At 41.5% G+C, this 20,055-nt stretch overlaps 1 protein-coding gene across 2 annotated transcripts in view; it reads left to right on the forward strand.

Moving 5' to 3' along the window:
* Positions 1-7,332: 7,332 nt before the first annotated feature.
* LOC124048149 (protocadherin-15-like) overlaps positions 7,333-20,055 on the forward strand; it is a 353,300-nt gene continuing 340,577 nt past the window's right edge. For both annotated transcript variants that reach the window (XM_046368624.1, XM_046368627.1), the window contains exon 1: positions 7,333-7,776. The gene's annotated coding sequence lies outside the window, so the exon portion shown is untranslated. The remainder of the gene's footprint in view (positions 7,777-20,055) is intronic.

Below are 20,055 nucleotides of genomic sequence, written 5' to 3' on the forward strand. Positions count from 1 at the left end.
TATTTGTATGTTTTTTTTAGTTCACTTTTATTTAACCAGGTAGGCTAGTTGAGAACAAGTTCTCATTTGCAACTGCGACCTGGCCAAGGTAAAGCATAGCAATTCGACACTTACAACAACACAGAGTTACACATGGAATAAACAAAACATACAGTCAATAATACAGTAGAAAAAAAAAGAAAACAAAAAAGTATATATCAAGTGAGTGCAAATGAGGTAAGATAAGGGAGTTAAAGCAATAAATAGGCCATGGTGGCGAAGTAATTACAATATAGCAATTAAACACTGGAATGGTAGATGTGCAGAAGATGAATGTGCAAGTAGAGATACTGGGGTGCAAAGAAGGAAGATAAATAAATAAATACAGTATGGGGATGAGGTAGATAGATGGGCTGTTTACAGATGGGCTATGTACAGGTGCAGTGATCTGTGAGCTGCTCTGACAGCTGGTGCTTACAGCTAGTGAGGGAGATATGAGTCTCCAGCTTCAGTGATTTTTGCAGTTAGTTCCAGTCATTGGCACCAGAGAACTGGAAGGAAAGGCGACCAAAGGAGGAATTGGCTTTGGGGGTGACCAGTGAGATATACCTGCTGGAGCATGTGCTACGGGTGGGTGCTACTATGGTGACCAGTGAGCTGAGATAAGGCGGGGCTTTACCTAGCAGAGACTTGTAGATAACCTGTAGCCAGTGGGTTTGGCGACAAGTATGAAGCGAGAGCCAACCAACGTGAGCGTACAGGTCGCAGTGGTGGGTAGTGGTGTCTGGTATACAAAAGTGTCTGGTATGGTCACTATTTAATAAGATCGGGGGTAAAATATAGTTGAACATATTTGAAATGTTTAACTAAATCAAGTCAATTGGGGTGATTTGAGTTATTTCTATCAGAAAGACATGGGACAAAACTGAACCTATGCTGACAAGGTAAGCCTGTATGTTAACTCTGATGGCAGCAGCCCTAACCACTAGATCACTTCAAGCCACGGTTGAGCTACATTTTTATAGCTATATAAAACGACAGTTGTTGATGTGTATGGTTGCATTTCAGAGAAATATTTGTACATTTGAACGTTGCAGTAATAGGATTTTGGCTTCGAATTTGAGCGAGTGAGAGAGAACATCATTTTGATAGCAAGCCCTGATCCCAATGACTCGACAGCCCCCGCATGAAGAGAAAGACAACTGCTCTTTTTCAGGGAATCAAAATGCTCGTTTGAATTTCCTGATGCAACAGGAAAATTCTCTGAGACAAAAGAGTGATCAAGTTAAGATCCGACATCTGTACCATACAAAATGTAACATACCGCACTTAAATGAAGGGAGATTTACATTTACTATGTTACGTCTACCCTTGAGTTCAGGTTGTGCTCTAATCCCAGGGATAACAGGGATAGTACAGACCCTAGCCTAGGGATAGCTGGCCCTGCTCCAGAGCAGGGTTAGCACTGTCATTTTAGGGTTAGCCCCAGAAACAAGGTGTCAAAATAGCCCGTTTGAAACGGGGTCAAGGACAATGCATACAATTTTCACTGTAAAATGACAAAAGCTGCATTTACAGAGAGCTTTGATAAGATAGGGTTCCGTTGTCAAGCTGCCGTAGACTCCCTTCTGAAACGGTCTCTATGGCAGCTAATGGCACGCTACTGTAGCTGCTGACAAGAGCACTTTAGTATTTGTGAAATTCAGAGTTCATCTGAATTCATCTGTTTTTCCCCCACAACAAGATGTGATGCAAACCATGATTACATACTCTTTCTCTTAAATGCTCAGTATTATAGTTGAAACTGCACCTTACATAACATTCAAAATGCCTTCCTGAAGTGGACAATATCTCGATATCTCTCTATGATATATAAAGGGCTTCAAATCCCTTCATCATACATCAAATCAATGTTATTTGTCACATGCCGAATACAACGGGTGTAGACTTTACCGTGAAATGCTTTCTTATGAGCCCTTCCCAACAATGCAGTTAAAAAATGATAAAAATACAAATAATAACACAAGAGAAATAAAATACACAAGAATGAAGCTATATACAAGGGGTAGGAGAGTCATCCTTACCCTACCTCTATAAAACCGTAGCCCCACTCAGCCATCAATTGGCATGCAGCTCATTGATCAGCTGATGACATCTCAATAGCGGTAAAAGCACAGTGACTCACTCATTACTTATGAGAGGGGGACACCATGTACGATCAGACTTCTGTATACAACCGTTGTAGCATCTTTATCTGTGCCTTTGTAAGCTGTTAGTCTGTTATTGAAATGGAAAAGAGCACGCTTGACGGAGTTGTACTTGTTGCACGAAGGACAATATCATTGGTTCAGCTCTTGACACACAGTTGTGAACTGGAAATGGTGGGCCATCTTGTCACCCCATTTGACAGACAGGATCATGTGTGAGGCCTTCTGTGCCATCCGTTGTGGGAGACAGCCACAGCCGTACAGGGAGGATTATAACAAACTTCTTCCCAATAGGATTTCGGAGGTCTCATTTTCACTTGTCTTGAGTTTAGCTAACATTAGTGACAAGATTGTGATCATGAAAAAGGAAACTATGACATGTATTTTCTATCACTATCATGCACACGCACACTCACACATAAGGATGGCTCTGTGGCGGAAAGACTGAGACATGTTTGATAGTAGTAGTAGACACCATCACACATAAGGATGGCTGTTGCGGAAAGACTGATACATGTTTGATAGTAGTAGTAGACACCCTCACACATAAGGATGGCTCTGTGGCGGAAAGACTGAGACATGTTTGATAGTAGTAGTAGACACCCTCACACATAAGGATGGCTCTGTGGTGGAAAGACTGATACATGTTTGATGGTAGTAGTAGACACCCTCACACATAAGGATGGCTCTGTGGTGGAAAGACTGATACATGTTTGATAGTAGTAGTAGACACCCTCACACATAAGGATGGCTCTGTGGCGGAAAGACTGATACATGTTTGATAGTAGTAGTAGACACCCTCACACATAAGGATGGCTCTGTGGTGGAAAGACTGATACATGTTTGATAGTAGTAGTAGACACCCTCACACATAAGGATGGCTCTGTGGTGGAAAGACTGATACATGTTTGATAGTAGTAGTAGACACCCTCACACATAAGGATGGCTCTGTGGCGGAAAGACTGAGACATGTTTGATAGTAGTAGTAGACACCCTCACACATAAGGATGGCTCTGTGGCGGAAAGACTGAGACATGTTTGATAGTAGTAGTAGACACCCTCACACATAAGGATGGCTCTGTGGCTGAAAGACTGAGACATGTTTGATAGTAGTAGTAGACACCCTCACACATAAGGATGGCTCTGTGGCGGAAAGACTGATACATGTTTGATAGTAGTAGTAGACACCCTCACACATAAGGATGGCTCTGTGGCGGAAAGACTGAGACATGTTTGATAGTAGTAGTAGACACCCTCACACATAAGGATGGCTCTGTTGCGGAAAGACTGAGACATGTTTGATGGTGTCTTGATGCGGTATTGTTTGTACTTCATGTTCTAATACTTTGACGTTACCCCTTCCTTGTGTTTAGTTTATTACCCAGCATTTGTGCATTTATACTAAGACATTTTCACTAAGAAATGCCTTTACAAACTGATGGCTCTCTACGGTTGCTCTTACTTGTCTCCATTGATTAGCCATTTGTCCACTGGCTTTTGTCGATGGTGCTGCAACATCCAAAGGAAACACTTTCTAAAAATCAAATCAAATTTTATTGGTCACATACACATATTTAGCAGGTGTTATTGCAGGTGTCGGAATGATGCATTAGGCTGACCGCACCACCCTCTGGAGAGCCCTGCGGTTGCGGGCGGTGCAGTTGCCGTACCAGGCTGTGATACAGCCTGACAGGATGCTTTGAATTGTGCATCTGTAAAAGTTTGTGTGGGTGTTAGGGGTCAAGATGAATTTCTTCAGCCTCCTGTGGTTGAAAAGGCGCTATTGCGCCTTCTTCACCACACTGTCTGTGTGGGTGGACCATTTCATATTGTCAGTGATGTGTACTCCCAAGGAGCTTGAAGCTTTTCACCTTCTCCACTGCGGTCCTGTCACTGTGGATGGGGCGTGCTCCCTCTGCTGTCTCCTGAAGTCCACGATCAGCTCCTTTGTTTTGTTGACGATTTTGGGAGAGGTTGTTGTCTTGTGAAATTTTAGGGTGTTTTGAACTTGATATTGCCAAAAAGATGTTGCTAGGACATTAGGCCTACTCACTAAGATGGTTCGTCGTCCTCAGCAGCATCAAAACAAAATAGGTGTAGATTGCGAATTGTAAGATGTTTACCCTTCCTGTCTGAGCCAATTTACAGTCTCGGCATCCCACGCACGCCCCCTTCCCTACCATAGCTCACGTTATTAGACATGCCACCCGCTAATGTGCGACACAACAGATGGAAGGGCTCAGCACCCTTGACATCTAATTCCTCGAGCAGAAGGTTGTCACTGACCAGGAAAACAAACACACCGTTTTGCATGCCATGACATTCACTCACAAGTACTTTCAAGGCTACTTTCCTTCCCTCGGTTTCCTATTAGTGTTATCACGATACCAGCATTTTGACTTTGATACCAGGTTTAGCATTACAATACTCGATACCATCACGATACTCGATACCAAAATGATAACACAAAATAAAGGCTTTTTAACCAGTTACAGAATGGCACTTGATCCAGACAGATAAACGTATCTACTGCTCTGTTCAATTAATCATTGGGCATCTTTTGAGTTCAATATCATTACATTTGAACATGTTTCTGTTCATTTTTTAAAGAGACAGCCATGTATGCATTCATTTAATTAATTATACAATCAATTTGACTTTGTTTTACCAATCTAACTACAAAACAGCAGAATGGTGAACATTTATTTTAATGGTAAATATCTACTGGTACACTGGTTAAATCAAGATGTAGCCTAGGTCAATTCACAATACAGGTGAATGTGTATTATTCAATAGGAGTGTGTGCATTGAGTTATTGAACTTGTTGTAGCTGACTTCATGGGGCTACAGATGACAAACAATCCTTTCCATGTAGGACTTATGTTTATTGGCAACTACTAAGAGAACATATTTTATTGTGCAAATTAACAACATTTGCATAGAAGAAGCAATTTCTTCATTTACAAAAATGTGTCTGTCTCTTTAAGAAATTAATTATGTCATTTGTGAGGCAGTTTTTGTTGGCATAGGAGGATATCTCTCTCTGAATGACCTTCTTGATCCAAATCAGTCAGGTTTCAAGACTAGTCATTCAACTGAGACTGCTCTCCTCTGTATCACGGAGGCGCTCCGCACTGCTAAAGCTAACTCTCTCTCCTCTGCTCTCATCCTTCTAGATCTATCGGCTGCCTTCGATACTGTGAACCATCAGATCCTCCTCTCCACCCTCTCCGAGTTGGGCATCTCCGGCGCGGCCCACGCTTGGATTGCGTCCTACCTGACAGGTCGCTCCTACCAGGTGGCGTGGCGAGAATCTGTCTCCTCACCACGCGCTCTCACCACTGGTGTCCCCCAGGGCTCTGTTCTTGGCCCTCTCCTATTCTCGCTATACACCAAGTCACTTGGCTCTGTCATAACCTCACATGGTCTCTCTTATCATTGCTATGCAGACGACACACAATTAATCTTCTCCTTTCCCCCTTCTGATGACCAGGTGGCGAATCGCATCTCTGCATGTCTGGCAGACATATCAGTGTGGATGACGGATCACCACCTCAAGCTGAACCTCGGCAAGACGGAGCTGCTCTTCCTCCCGGGGAAGGACTGCCCGTTCCATGATCTCGCCATCACGGTTGACAACTCCATTGTGTCCTCCTCCCAGAGCGCCAAGAACCTTGGCGTGATCCTGGACAACACCCTGTCGTTCTCAACCAACATCAAGGCGGTGGCCCGTTCCTGTAGGTTCATGCTCTACAACATCCGCAGAGTACGACCCTGCCTCACACAGGAAGCGGCGCAGGTCCTAATCCAGGCACTTGTCATCTCCCGTCTGGATTACTGCAACTCGCTGTTGGCTGGGCTCCCTGCCTGTGCCATTAAACCCCTTCAACTCATCCAGAACGCCGCAGCCCGTCTGGTGTTCAACCTTCCCAAGTTCTCTCACGTCACCCCGCTCCTCCGTTCTCTCCACTGGCTTCCAGTTGAAGCTCGCATCCGCTACAAGACCATGGTGCTTGCCTACGGAGCTGTGAGGGGAACGGCACCTCAGTACCTCCAGGCTCTGATCAGGCCCTACACCCAAACAAGGGCACTGCGTTCATCCACCTCTGGCCTGCTCGCCTCCCTACCACTGAGGAAGTACAGCTCCCGCTCAGCCCAGTCAAAACTGTTCCCTGCCCTGGCCCCCCAATGGTGGAACAAACTCCCTCACGACGCCAGGACAGCGGAGTCAATCACCACCTTCCGGAGACACCTGAAACCCCACCTCTTTAAGGAATACCTAGGATAGGATAAGTAATCCCTCTCACCCCCCCCCCCTAAGTTTTAGATGCACTATTGTTAAGTGACTGTCCCACTGGATGTCATAAGGTGAATGCACCAATTTGTAAGTCGCTCTGGATAAGAGCGTCTGCTAAATGACTTAAATGTAAATGTAAAATAAAATGGAAGTGAATTAATAACGTTTTTGGTGACAATCAGCTATGAAATCAGCATACTTTCACAAACAAAATACTTGGGTAGTGAATTCAGCTGTAAGCTAGCCTACAATTAAAGCTGGAAGCTACAAGTATCATCTTGCATTGTAAAAATGTTCTAGCCTATGGACATTGTTTTGCGAACAGTAATGAACAGTTTCAACATGCTGTGTTGCATTATTCATGTGTGTTAACTTCTGTGCAGCATAAGTGGGGACTGGGGAGCTAATGCAGCACTTGAGAAATGAATGAGTAAGTGGAGCAGACTATACACACTGTAATGAGGACTGCGCTGATAGACAGACTTGATCCTCTCAATCAAGGGAGACACATGACAGAAGTAGGTCTCCTGTACATAACAAAAAAATGTAGTACCTAACCGTTCATTAAAAAAAAAAAAAATGTACTGAAGTTTCAGTATACCTTGCAACATTATTTTAGATAATGAGATTGTGGTGTGCAGGGTGAAGTTAGCCTATGTTTGCTATTATCCCAGATTGTGATATTGAATTATTATTATTATTATTAAAGATTTTGAATAACATACTTGAAACAGAGCCGTATTTCACAGAATCGCCCCACCTGTTAGGTGTTTATCGGTTGTTTTAATTTTTCTCCGCTTGACTGGTTAAAATCGTTACCGCTGAGGGTGGCGCTGGAGATCAAGGAAAGCATTGGGTGGTAAGATGTAGGTTCTTATGATCTCTCTCCGTTTCTCGCTTATACCGGCGCATTTACTACAAGCACCGTTCTAAAAAAATCGCTCACCTGACAAGAATAGAGAAAAGCATCTGTTGGCACGATGTATCATTCACCGCCACTCTTCCCTGTCTATATGAGGACTGAAACCTGACGTGTAAAAGCAGAGAAGGCGGCCACTGCTCGCTGGGAGACGCAGAGGGGAAACTTCAGCAAGTGCTCTGGAGGAAGCCGGGTGCGCTGGATGGCGTTGATCCGTTCTCCCGCCATAGCGTTCTAAAATATTATCGGTTGAGCAGCAAAAGTGAAGGAATATCAATCCATTCATGCTTTCCCTAATTTTGCCCGAGTCTGTCACAGACGCTTCGTGGTTTACAGAGGAAACTTATATTCTATTTTGAAGACACTGTATGAAGGTAGGGTCGTTTCTTTTCCTATTTTTTTTTTGTTGTTGCAAGAAAGGTGTCCATGCAGCCTGTCCGAAATGTTCATTTGTTATTCAGTAGGCTACACGTCATTTGCTGCGATGCATTTTCTTTGATGCATCCATCGGCTAATATATTATTTTGATCTCAGTAGGTGGACAATGAGAACTATGTGCACAGAGAAGGTTAATGAATGAGAGGCTGTCATTCCTGATGACGCCTACATATACCTATTAGACTGCTGGCGTGATTGGCAGTTGTGCAAAGTCTCATAGGTAGACTAAAATATTTCTGTTCTCCCTCCCTTTTTTTCCTCAGTGACATTGCTCATTTGAAGGTCCACTTGAATCTTCAGGTATCTCTCATGTGTAGTTGTGTTGTGAAACTCCTATGTCTGAACCCTCATAGAGAGTCTTATAGCCTGTTCATAGCATGCTTCGCTCTTTTGATGTGGGATGAGCCTTACATTAATACAACCACTCTACAAGTAGCCTTCGGGACTGAAGGATGTCACAATAACTGCTTCCCTGAAATGGCAAGGCCATACCAGCCCACCTGAGACTCTTCAGTGGGTCATTGATTACATTTATTGTTGGTTGAGGGTTCAGATGATTTATATTCTGAAACACACACACACATACCCACACACAAACACGTGCACACACTGCACCATCTGGTTTCCCTACCCCATGGATATGTTTGAAAGATCTTTGTCTCTTGAAGTACCTAATTTTAGTTTTAAAAAAGCAACAACCTACATAATATGGAAGTTTGGATCTTAGATATGATTACATTATAGCCATAGAAATAGATGGCTGTATGGAGATGCTGTGAAATACTGTAATGCTTTATGTTAAAGCTGGGGTTTCTCTGGTTTGACCTGAAATATGATTTGAATTGGCTTGTCTCTGCTTCTGATTACGGTTTTGGTGAATGAATGGCGAACACAGCCATCTGCATCACAAATACTACAGTACGTTGAGTCCGACCTGGATGGAGGCAAGGCTGATTACAGAGTTCAAAGGCATTTCACGTGGGAGCAAGGCTGTCATTGTTTGACACCTACAGTATTGACAGAGATTCAAGAAGCTAAGGGGGTCTCTTTCATGTCACATCTAACCTTCATGAGAGCAAGTGACATGCTGCATATTTTCAACATAGTTGCTGTATGTGCCTATGGTGTTAACGTGTATCATATGTTCAACTCATTTAAAAAGTATACAGTCTGCTGTCCACAACATTTTACGTATTTTCATGCAAAAGCGCATGTTAGTTCAAAGATAATCTATAAAGGAAACATGTTTTTTTTTTTATAATCTCGCCCATTTTGGAGATATGCTGTGTGTGTGTGTCACTAATCTACTCCCTCTGTGGTGATGTGGGTTTATGTGACTGATTTGCTCTTCAGCCTTGTCTCAAACTAGACGTAACATAGTAAATGTAAATCCCCAAAAATACTCAAATTGGTATATGTTCGTTTGGTATGGTTACATAAGACGTAAGACAATTTAAGTACAGTGGTTGGTCGGGGTGGGTGGTCGTGTAACGTGAATGTTTAGCAACCCAAGGGTTGAGAGTTTGAATCTCATCATGGAGAACTCTAGCATTTTAGCTAATTAGCAACTTTTTCAACTACTGCTTTTTAGATACTTTTGCAAATACTTATCATGTTAGCTAACCCTTCCCCTAACCTTAACCCTTTAACCTCTAAACTTAAGCCCAACCTTAATCCTAACCCCTAAATCTAACCCCTAGTTTAGCTAACGTTAGCCAGCTAGCTAAGATTTTGCAAATTCAAAACATTGTATGTTTTGGTAATTCGTAACATATCATATGAAATGTGTGATGGACATCCACAAATTAATACATACCATACGAAATGTAACATATCAAACTAAATGGTGCATCTCGGATATACGTACAGAATAATACCAAATGCTCTGAAACCAGGTTGTGATCTTCCACAGTGTAGCAGGACACAATGCAGAGTGTGTGAAGTTTAACATACTGTATATACAATCTGTATATACAATCTAAAACAACTGAAGGCTTGTGCATCCAAGCAAATTAATATTCAAACCACTCAAATTGTTGTCGTCACTATATCTAGTAAAACATGTCAAAGCTCAATTTAGGTGACATTTACAATGCAGTGCTTTCATTTAGGTGACATCATAAAGTAAAAAACTGTCCTTTCAATGAAAGTCCAATTCAAGATACACCGATCTTCATTGATCCAGTATTTATGGCCCAACATGTCTATAGCTTAATTTCTGTGTTTAATCTTGGATTTAGAAATGGCTCTGTATTGTAGAAAGCCCTGGGAAACCCATTGCAATATATCTAAGAGTGTGTCTAAATTACACTAGTACTCATGACACAACAATGTAAATGTTGATTGGCTGTTAGAAAAGGTGACTAATAAGAAGCAACATTTTCCCCTGCATTTTGTTATGGTCTTCCAATAGTGTTGGCATGGGAGTAGAGGGCTGGAGTATACACAACTGACCAGCAGAAAACAAAGGCCAATTAAATACCCCACATCCATATATTTAACTAGGCAAGTCAGTTAAGAACAAATTCTTATGTTCAATGACAGCCTAGGAACAATGCCTTGTTCAGGGGAAGAACGACAGATTTGTACCTTGTCAGCTCGGGGATTTGAACTTGCAACCTTTCGGTTACTACTCTAACCACTAGGCTACGCTGCTGCCCCATATGGTAGTTGATATAATATGTTGCCCACAACGTTTGTCAGACGTTTTCCTACCCTAAACTGAGTCTGCGGTCCACCCCATCTGTTGAGTGAATCCTATTATCTGCTTTCTGCATCTCAATCCCACATGAATTGGGGAAGACTGGCAACATGTGATTGTATCGAATTAGCTTCTGCCAATCTTTCCTGTTCATCTGGGATTGAGGTTCAAATGTCTCCGTTTAACTTTAGACCCCCTTTGAGGTATACTTGAACAGAAGTCGAGACACTTTGATTTGGGATCGGCTATCCCTTTAGGGTATCATGGAATGTGTGTCCGTCTAAGTGGTTGATAGGCAAAGACGGAGTACATACTGCATACAAAAGTGATTCCCTCTGCAAAGCTGACTGAATGTCTCATTAGTTTGGTGAAGTCTAAAATATGGCCCGTTTCGCTCTTCTCACAAGGTATCATGCTGTGTAATCTCTAGTCACGTTCTGCAAAATCAAGGAACTGTGTTGCACACATTGGATGTTTTGAAGCCTTTCATAGACAGGCCACCAATGTGTTCATTACATATACTCTAGCCTTAACATACTCAGTCTCTCTCTCTCTCTCTCTCTCTCTCTCTCTCTCTCTCTCTCTCTCTCTCTCTCTCTCTCTCTCTCTCTCTCTCTCTCTCTCTCTCTCACTACAATGCTTGTTTGTTCTCCTATCAACATGTTTGAATCTACCGAAGCAACATCTGTTGAGGATTTGTCATTTAGATATTTGTGGATTTTAAATGTAAATATTTGATGAATTTATCTCCAGCCAGTGAAAGTCATGTATCTTCTTTATAGCAGGCGATGGTAAATGTGTCCAAGGAAAGACATGAAAGCTGTGATATATTTCAAAACAAGTTTCCTGTCTATCTCAAACGGCACCCTGTAAGTCCACATGTTGACTTCTGATGTATGATACAGAGATGATGGATTCATCTGGGTTTTATGGGATTGCGAATCTTGTATGATTTGATGTCTGCATTAGAATTACAATGAAGCACTTAGTGTAACTTAAAATGTCATTCTTGCTGGTGTTAACTTGCTGACTTAAACAATGCTTTATTACTCTGTGTTATGATCAGCGGTGTAGTGCTATTCTTGTAAGGGCCAGAGTGCTATTTAAAAAATATATATATAAAAAAATAACAATGTATGACATATTCTCTCAATCCAAGTTGTACCGACAGGTAGCCTATCAAGTAATATATTATCTCAAAGAAAATGTTTATATTACACTCAAACACCCAAGTTAGGCCCTCGTTTCAAAGTAGGCCAATATCACTGTCAATCTTGATTGATGATTCCTCACGTTTTACAGGGGAAACGTCCAAGCTGAATCCGCATGCCGACCATTTTGATCTCAATCAGTTTCATGGGAATATGCAGCTAGATCTTCCCGAATGATGTCGGCCTGCTACTGTTTTGAGCGAATTTTAGAGAAGATGGTATTCAATTAGCTTACAGCCTACCTTTTATTTTGTGTCAATCAAAACACATACTCAAGGTCTATTTAGCCTATTTAAGTGTTGTTGTTGTTGTCTAGCAGTAACGTTACACTATGCCATTATATTCTCTATGTTAGGCCTATGTAGAATAACCATTTAAGTGATCTTGCGAGACATTGATTCAGATTTGATCTCAACTTTATGAAACAAGCAACATTCTGAGAAGTGGCTCCGTTGCGTTCCTGCAGCAATACACACCTGTTGATGCGTTATGTCATTACATTATAATGACTGTGTCACCGCCTTTATGAGCCAGGGGTTTAAGTGAAATTGTCACAGAATGTTCAAAAGCATCCCTTTGACAATGTCAGTTTTTCAAGGTCATTTACTCTCGCCTTTTGTCTTTCCTTGTCTTAGTAAACTACACTCAATCATAGATGTAAGGATTTGCTACTGTCGTCCTATCTTATCTTGTAGGGTCATAATGGCCCACACCTAACATAGCAAGTGTAAAATATTTGCCTGAGCTGCTTTTCTTGCTTTCTGATCCGGAAAAGATAAAATATAACTGTCAGGGGGAGGTTCTCTTTTGCACTGTTGAACCAATTCTTATTTTCAATGACCGCCTAGGAATAGCGGGTTAACTGCCATGTTCAGGGGCAGAATGACAGATTTGTACCTTGTCAGCTCAGGGATTTGAACTTGCAACCTTTCGGTTACGAGCTCAACGCTCTAACCCCTAGGCTACCTGCCACCCCATAGATGGGGAGGAGTTAAGGAGTGTTGCCTTGTTAACATCCAAAAGTGGTGCTACCGACCCCGTAGATGGTGCAATGACCTTCATTATGACCATTTGTTAGACATGCATAGGGTGGACATCCCCCTCGAATAGATGATTCTGTGATTATTAAACTTGGCATTAGCTCTTGTTGCTGACAGATTCGTTTTTTTTAGGAATGTTTCATTTGAAATATTTGCAGCGATTGAAAGCGGAAGAGGCCATACCCATGCTGTGTCCCACCCTCTGATAGAAATGCATTGCAGTGAGTGGATTAGCCTATCTCGCCAGGTGATACTGTATTAAAGCCCTGCTTCCACCTGGGCTGGGCGCTCTAACCAATCACATTAGCTGTGTTCTTGAGCTTTTTTTGCTGGTCCTCATAGTTGCTCAGAAGTGTTGAATCTCGCTCTCAAGAGCTGGCAGCATCACTTATAACATTTTAAGAGGTGCCCTATATTTGTCATTTGTTTTTAGGCTTGAACAGAGTTTAATGTCGTTGCATTTGGACTTGCAATTATTTGGATGATTAGAACTTGATGAATGTAAGATAAATAAGGGTTATTTGGCTTGTAACCATAGCAGAACCCGTTCTTTGTTATTTAGAACCTGTTTATGAAGAGCTTTGCTCATAAGGTTCTAAAATTGAACCTGTATGGTGCTATAAAGAACCCTTTCCTACGGTTCAGTGAAGAACCATTAAAAATAGGTTAAATATAGCCCTAAAAAAGGGTTCCGCTATGGTTAAAACCCTTTGCCTTATTATATTGTTAATATTCCATAGGTTTTATTATTGTGTTTATTAACAAGTTGAATCAGGTGTGCTAGCTCTGAAATAGCTGCAGGCCCTTGAAGAGAGCATAACCACAATACTATACATTAGTTTTACTGGCTCTAGTCACTTACAACACAACATATTAGATAAACTGGAATGTCACTCTCACTCATGGTTGCGCAAACCACGCCCACAAATATTCGAATGAGACGCAGGCCCCACATTTTAATTATCACTAAAAGAACAAAGAACCCTTTTGTGAACTATAAAGAACCGTTGAAGATCTCAAAGGGTTCTTTGGGTCAGTATGTTTCCACATACCATCTCCCTTCCCAAAGAACCATTGAGGAATCAACATTTTTTAGTGTGTAGCCTACAGAATGTCACCTTTTTATTTGAGGGTATTTTCACATCTGTTTTACCATTTAAAAATGAAGGCACTTCAGGTGTAATACGTATTTGGACAAATTCACTTAGTTCATACCATTTAGTCAAAGTTTAATATTTGATCCCATATTCCTAGAACAAAATGACTAAACTCAGCAAAAAAAGAAACGTCATCTCACTGTCAACTGCGTTTATTTTCAGAAAACGTAACATGTGCAAATACTTGTATGGACAAAACAAGACTCAACAACTGAGACATAAACTGAAAAAGTAAGTAACTGCAGTGCATCTCCTCCTCATTGAAAATAAGAATGTGTTCTCAACTGACTTGCCTAGTTAAATAAAGATTAAATAAAGTAAAATATATATATATATATATTTCCGATTGTTATGAAAACTTGAAATCGGCCATTCCAATTAATCGGTCTACCTCTAATATGAACGGAGTTGTTTTTAGACAAGGGTGCACTGAAAAATAGGCTCAATTAGCTTCTTTACATCAATACAATGCAGTCAAGACCGGCACTACCAGATGGTATGATATATAACCTCTGGTATCAACTTCTTCCTCTTTTTCTCGCTCTAAGGGTTTTTTTGGAATGGGAAACACATGTTAGTATTTAAATATATATTTTTTTACCCTTTATTTAACTAGGCAAGTGACTTAAGAACAAATTCTTATTTACAATGACAGATTTTTACCTTGTCAGCCCGAGATTTAATCCAGCAGCCTCTTAGTTCCTGGCCCAATACTCTAACCACTAAGCTACCTGCCGCCCTAACATTTCCAAAGCAAGTGAAGTAGATACTTTTTATTGTTTATTAACAGTAAACATTACACTCTCAAAAGTTCCAAAATATTAGACATTTCAAATGTCATTATGTGCAACTAGTACAAAAGGGAAAATAAATAAACATAAATATGGGTTGTATTTACAATGATGTTTGTTCTTCACTGGTTGCCCTTTTCTTGTGGCAACAGGTCACACATCTTGCTGCTGTGATGGCACACTGGTAATTCACCCAGTAGATATGGGAGTTTATCAAAATTGGGTTTGTTTTCAAATTCTTTGTGGCTCTGTGTAATCTGAGGGAAATATGCCACAACACAACGGCCACTGCTCCGATCTCACCCCCCTTCTGCTGAAGAAGCAGAGCGCTGCGCACCACATCACCTTCTCAATTCAATTCAATTTAAGGGCTTTATTGGCATTGAAAACATTTCTCTCTCGCGAGCAAGTCTCCATTGAGGTAAGAGAAAAAAAGACAAAAAATACAACACATTTATTTCAATTATCCAGAAGAAATGTATTATTTGAATAGTGAAATAATTTCCACCACTAATATATATGAAAACACCTTCAAATAAGATGACACTGTACTGTCACCACTTAAAAACATGTTTGATCTGAAATCCAAAATGCTGGAGTATGGAGTATAGTTAACTGTTTTTAGCTTCACTGTCTGAATAAATGAAGTAGGGAAGTGTATATGTGAATGGCAGATGTTTTTTTCTTATGCACACCGTACTAGAAAGCATTCAATTTCAGGGGTGGTTGTTATTTCAATGCAGATGATCAAGTTATGTAGTGGGTGCGTGAGGAAACCTTGGCGTTGGCACTCCATATCAGAGTGCTTTGATTTATACATTGTGAAATGAAGAAGTGTGTAGTGGTTGGTGGTGCTGGAATATTCTTAGTGTCATACACTGCATTCGGGAAGTATTCAGAGACCCCCTTTTCCTCATTTTGTTACGTTACAGCCTTATTCTAAAATGGATTAAATAGTTTCCCCCCCTCATTAATCTACACACATTACCCCATAATGGCAAAGCAGAAACTAGTTTAGAAATTTTAGCAAATTTATTCAAAATAAACTGAATTATCACATATTTAACCCCTTTACTCAGTACTTTGTTTAAGCACCTTTAGCAGTGATTACAGCCTCCAGTCTTCTTGGGTATGACTACAAGTTTGGCACACCTGTATTTGGGCAGATTCTTCACTGCAGATCCTCTCAAGCTCTGTCAGGTTGGATGGGGAGTGTCGCTGCACAGGTATTGTCAGGTCTCTCCAGAGCTGTTCAAGGCCTGGCTCTGGCTGGGTCACTCAACGACATTCAGAGACTTTTTCCTGAAGCCACCCCTGCATTGTCTTGGCTGTGTGCTTAGGGTCATTGTCTTGTTGGAAGGTGAACCTTCGCCCTAGTCTGAGGCTCTGAGCGCACTGGAGCAGGTTTTCATCAAGGATCTCTCTGTACTTTCCTCCATTCATCTTTCCCCTCGATCCTGACTATTCTCGCCAGTCCTTACCCCTGAAAAACTTCCCCACAACATGATGCTGCCACCACCATGTTTCACCGTACGGATGGTGCCATTTTTCCTCCAGACGTGTGACACTTGTTATTCACGCCAAAGAGTTCAATCTCGGTTTCATCAGACCAGAGATTCTTATTTCTTTAGGTGCCTCTTGGCAAACTCCAAGCGGGCTGTCATGTGCCTTTTACTGAGGAGTGGCTTTTGTCTGGCCACTCTACTTCTGGAATGTTATCCCATCTCCACAGAGGATTCTAGCGCTCTGTCAGAGTGATCATCAGGTTCTTGGTCACCTCCCTGACCAAGGCCCTACTCTCCCGATTGCTCAGTTTGGCTGGGCAGCCAGCTCTAGGAAGAGTCTTGGTGGTTCCAAACTTCTTCCATTTAAGAATGATGGAGGCCACTGTGTTCTTGGGGACCTTCAATGCAGCATAAATGTTTTGGTACCCTTCCCCAGATCTGTGCCTCGACACAATCCTGTCTCAGAGCTCTATGGACAACTCCTTCGACCTTATGGCTTGGTTTTTGCTCTGACATGCACTGTCAACTGTTGGACCTTCATATAGACAGGCGTGTGCCTTTCCAAATCATGTCCAACCAATTTAATTTACCACAGGTGAACTCCAATGAAGTTGTAGAAACATCTCAAGGATGTATCAATGGAAATACTGCTCTTTCTGGAAGTGTTTTCCATTAACACAGAATGTTGAAAACATTTAAGTCAAAGGCCTCCCTCGCTTACTGACTCTAAGTACTTCTACCACTACTACCATGGGCGTATGGGACAAGAATTCAGCCCTGATATTTTATCCACACCAACACACATTACTGCGTGTGCCGCCAACTCACCATCTGCCTCCCTATTGTGCTGTCTACCAGTCTCAGCATCTTCTCTGCTGTCGCTTCTTATTCTTTGTCTCTTGCTGTCTGTCTGTGTGCTTAAACTACTACTACTAACTTGTTCTCAACTGGCCTACCTGGTTAAATAAAGGTGAAATAAAAAATCCTTATACATTATAAAAGCAAAGCTACCGACTTAGGCTATATTGCAAATGAGTTCCTGTTTTATATGTTCTTCTGAATCAGCACCTCCCCTAAGTGTTCTTTACATTACAGGGCTCCAGACTAACATGTTCCCCTGGTATCACTGGTGCTGCTAACTTTTAACGGTGGTGGCACCAGTCCACGATTTGGGTTAGACCCACATCATAAGTAATTATCTTATAAAGTCATTCATAGTGCTTTATTAAGAAGTATAATAAATAGACTACTGAAGTATTCAGGAAATACTTTTTCATTTAACACATCCAAGCAGGAATGCATGATTCAATATGTTTAGACTATAGGTATATTTTACTTTAGAGATACTATAGAGATTTTTATAGAGATGAATTACATAGTGCACATATAAGATAGCCAAACTAATATCATAGGCTAATTAATTTGGGGTTTAACACCTGAGGAAGTGGAAACTCAAAACACATTATAACAGTTAATCTCCACCTGGCACAGCCAGAAGAGGACTGGCCACCCCTCATAGCCTGGTTCCTCTTTAGGTTTCTTCCTAGGTTTTGGCCTTTCTAGGGAGGTTTTCCTAGCCAACGTGCTTCTACACCTGCATTGCTTGCTGTTTGGGGTTTTAGGCTGGGTTTCTGTACAGCACTTATCAGCTTATCAGCAGATATCAGCTGATGTAAGAAGGGCTATATAAATACATTAGATTTGAACTAGATTGCCCAATGCCGGTAGCCATCTATTCATCCAATAGTAAATGTAATGTCCTGAAGCACTTTGAAGTTGTGAGCTACTACCCACGAGACCAATAGGCCTATGACCTCGCAATGGCCGGTGCGCATTTCACGCGCTATTGTAAAAAGAGTTGCTATTGAGCTGAATATTTGAAATGTTATACAATCAGAATGCATTTTTCTCTTGAGCACATGGGGTGGGGGAGAGGAGAGTGGCTCACTCATCACAGCAGTGAGGCTGCAGGGGCCAGGTCAGACACCTTCCACACAGGGATCATGAGGATAATGCACCTTACTGATTGACCAAATCCTGGTTTTAGCCGCCCCCCAAAAACTGGAGGTTTTTATGAGAGGTGACCAAGTAGAAAGCGATCTTTCTACATTCATAGGTACCCTTTCTATTTTTTACGATCCATGATGTTGTCTGTCTGGCTGAGAGAATTGGAGCAGATCTTTTTGCTGATGCTGCATTTGACTTTGAATGTTTCTGTGCATGACCTCAGCTCATCCTATCAGGCAACCGTGCCATCCCCTCTTGGCCAACCGTTGCCGCTGATCAGCCAAAGGCTCATTATAGATAAGTATAACAGAGAAATTGCGCAAAAAACAACAACAGAAATGAATCATGGGCTGCCAGCCATGTCACTCTTTTCGGCGTTTTGTTTTTATCTACAAAACATATTTTTGTGTGTGTCAATTTCCACCAGCCCAGCCCACCCAATTACACGTCTTCCCCCAGAGTTGGCCAATCTGTCCAATCCGGCCCTGGCGATGATGATGACGACAATGACTAGTACTGCCAGTATTACTACTACCATTGCTAATGTTACTTTCAGTACCACAACAGCTACCAGCACTCTTATTAAAACTGATCAGAGCTCACCCGGATGTAACATTAAAGGTGTCAGTCAGACCATTTTAGCACCATTTCACAAATTTAGGATTACATGGATGATTGATGACATTTGCGGCTTGCGGTGATTACCAATAATTGATTTCATTCATGATGATTAATAAGTATGAAATCACTTCACAGATATGTATATATATTCAGACTCGTCATATCCGTTCTTCAGCCAAGTAAGAGTAAGATAATGGGTGGTAAAAACATATAGCTAGAGTAGTGGTACTCATTGGGCATCCCGACTTTCCTTCACTGCAGCCGACGTGAGTAAAACATTTAAACGTGTTAACCCTGGCAAGGCTGCAGGCCCAGATTTATTGTTCCCTGGATGGCAGATAGATGGCAGTATAGCGCAGATTTTGAACAGAAAGGCCGATATAGAACGTTTGCCGAAATAGAACACAACTGCTCAGCTACAGCAACTGACACATATCAGTTTGCTACTAGCTAATTTTGCAGTTTGGTCGACATGGATTGATTTCGTTGTAAAAAATAAACATAAATCTATGGACAATGAAAATGAGGGGGAAGAGCTGGAGAACAACATGACAGCTATGAAGGAACAACCACCGGAGAATCAGGAATATGGTTGAGGGAAAATGCAGTTAGCTAATGTAGCTAACGTGGCTAACATGGCTCCGGTGGCTAAGAGAAGGATACGGTCAATTCAAGAAGAACACAAAGTTCCAAGACAAATGGAGAGACAAGTATTTATTTTATACTGCATGATGGGACTAGCTCACTTTGTCTTATTTGCCATTAGACAGTCAATTGTTTTCAACAAGAAAATTTAGAGCGACATTTCAAGTCACACATTGCCCACTTTGACACAACACATCCGTCACAAAGCAACCTCAGAAACATCAGAATAATACAACCCAAAGGACAGCTCAAAGGACAACAACAAATGATGGACAGATCTGGCACTGTTGCAGAGAAGACGACAGAGGCGGCATGAGATTGCTTGGATACTCGCGAGAAACAAGAAGGCCTTCACAGACGCGGAGATTGTCAAAGAATGTTTTTTTTTGGCCTCAGCCAAAATATTGTATGCTGATTTCCCAAACAAGGAAGCTATTTTAAAGCAAATTAAGGGACTGCAGCTCTCAGACTCGACCCTAACTAGACGCATAGAAGAAATCGGCGAGGACGTCGGTAAGCAACTGATTACTGTTGGTG

The sequence above is a fragment of the Oncorhynchus gorbuscha genome, linkage group LG11, assembly GCF_021184085.1.
Source record: "Oncorhynchus gorbuscha isolate QuinsamMale2020 ecotype Even-year linkage group LG11, OgorEven_v1.0, whole genome shotgun sequence".
NCBI lineage: Eukaryota > Metazoa > Chordata > Actinopteri > Salmoniformes > Salmonidae > Oncorhynchus > Oncorhynchus gorbuscha.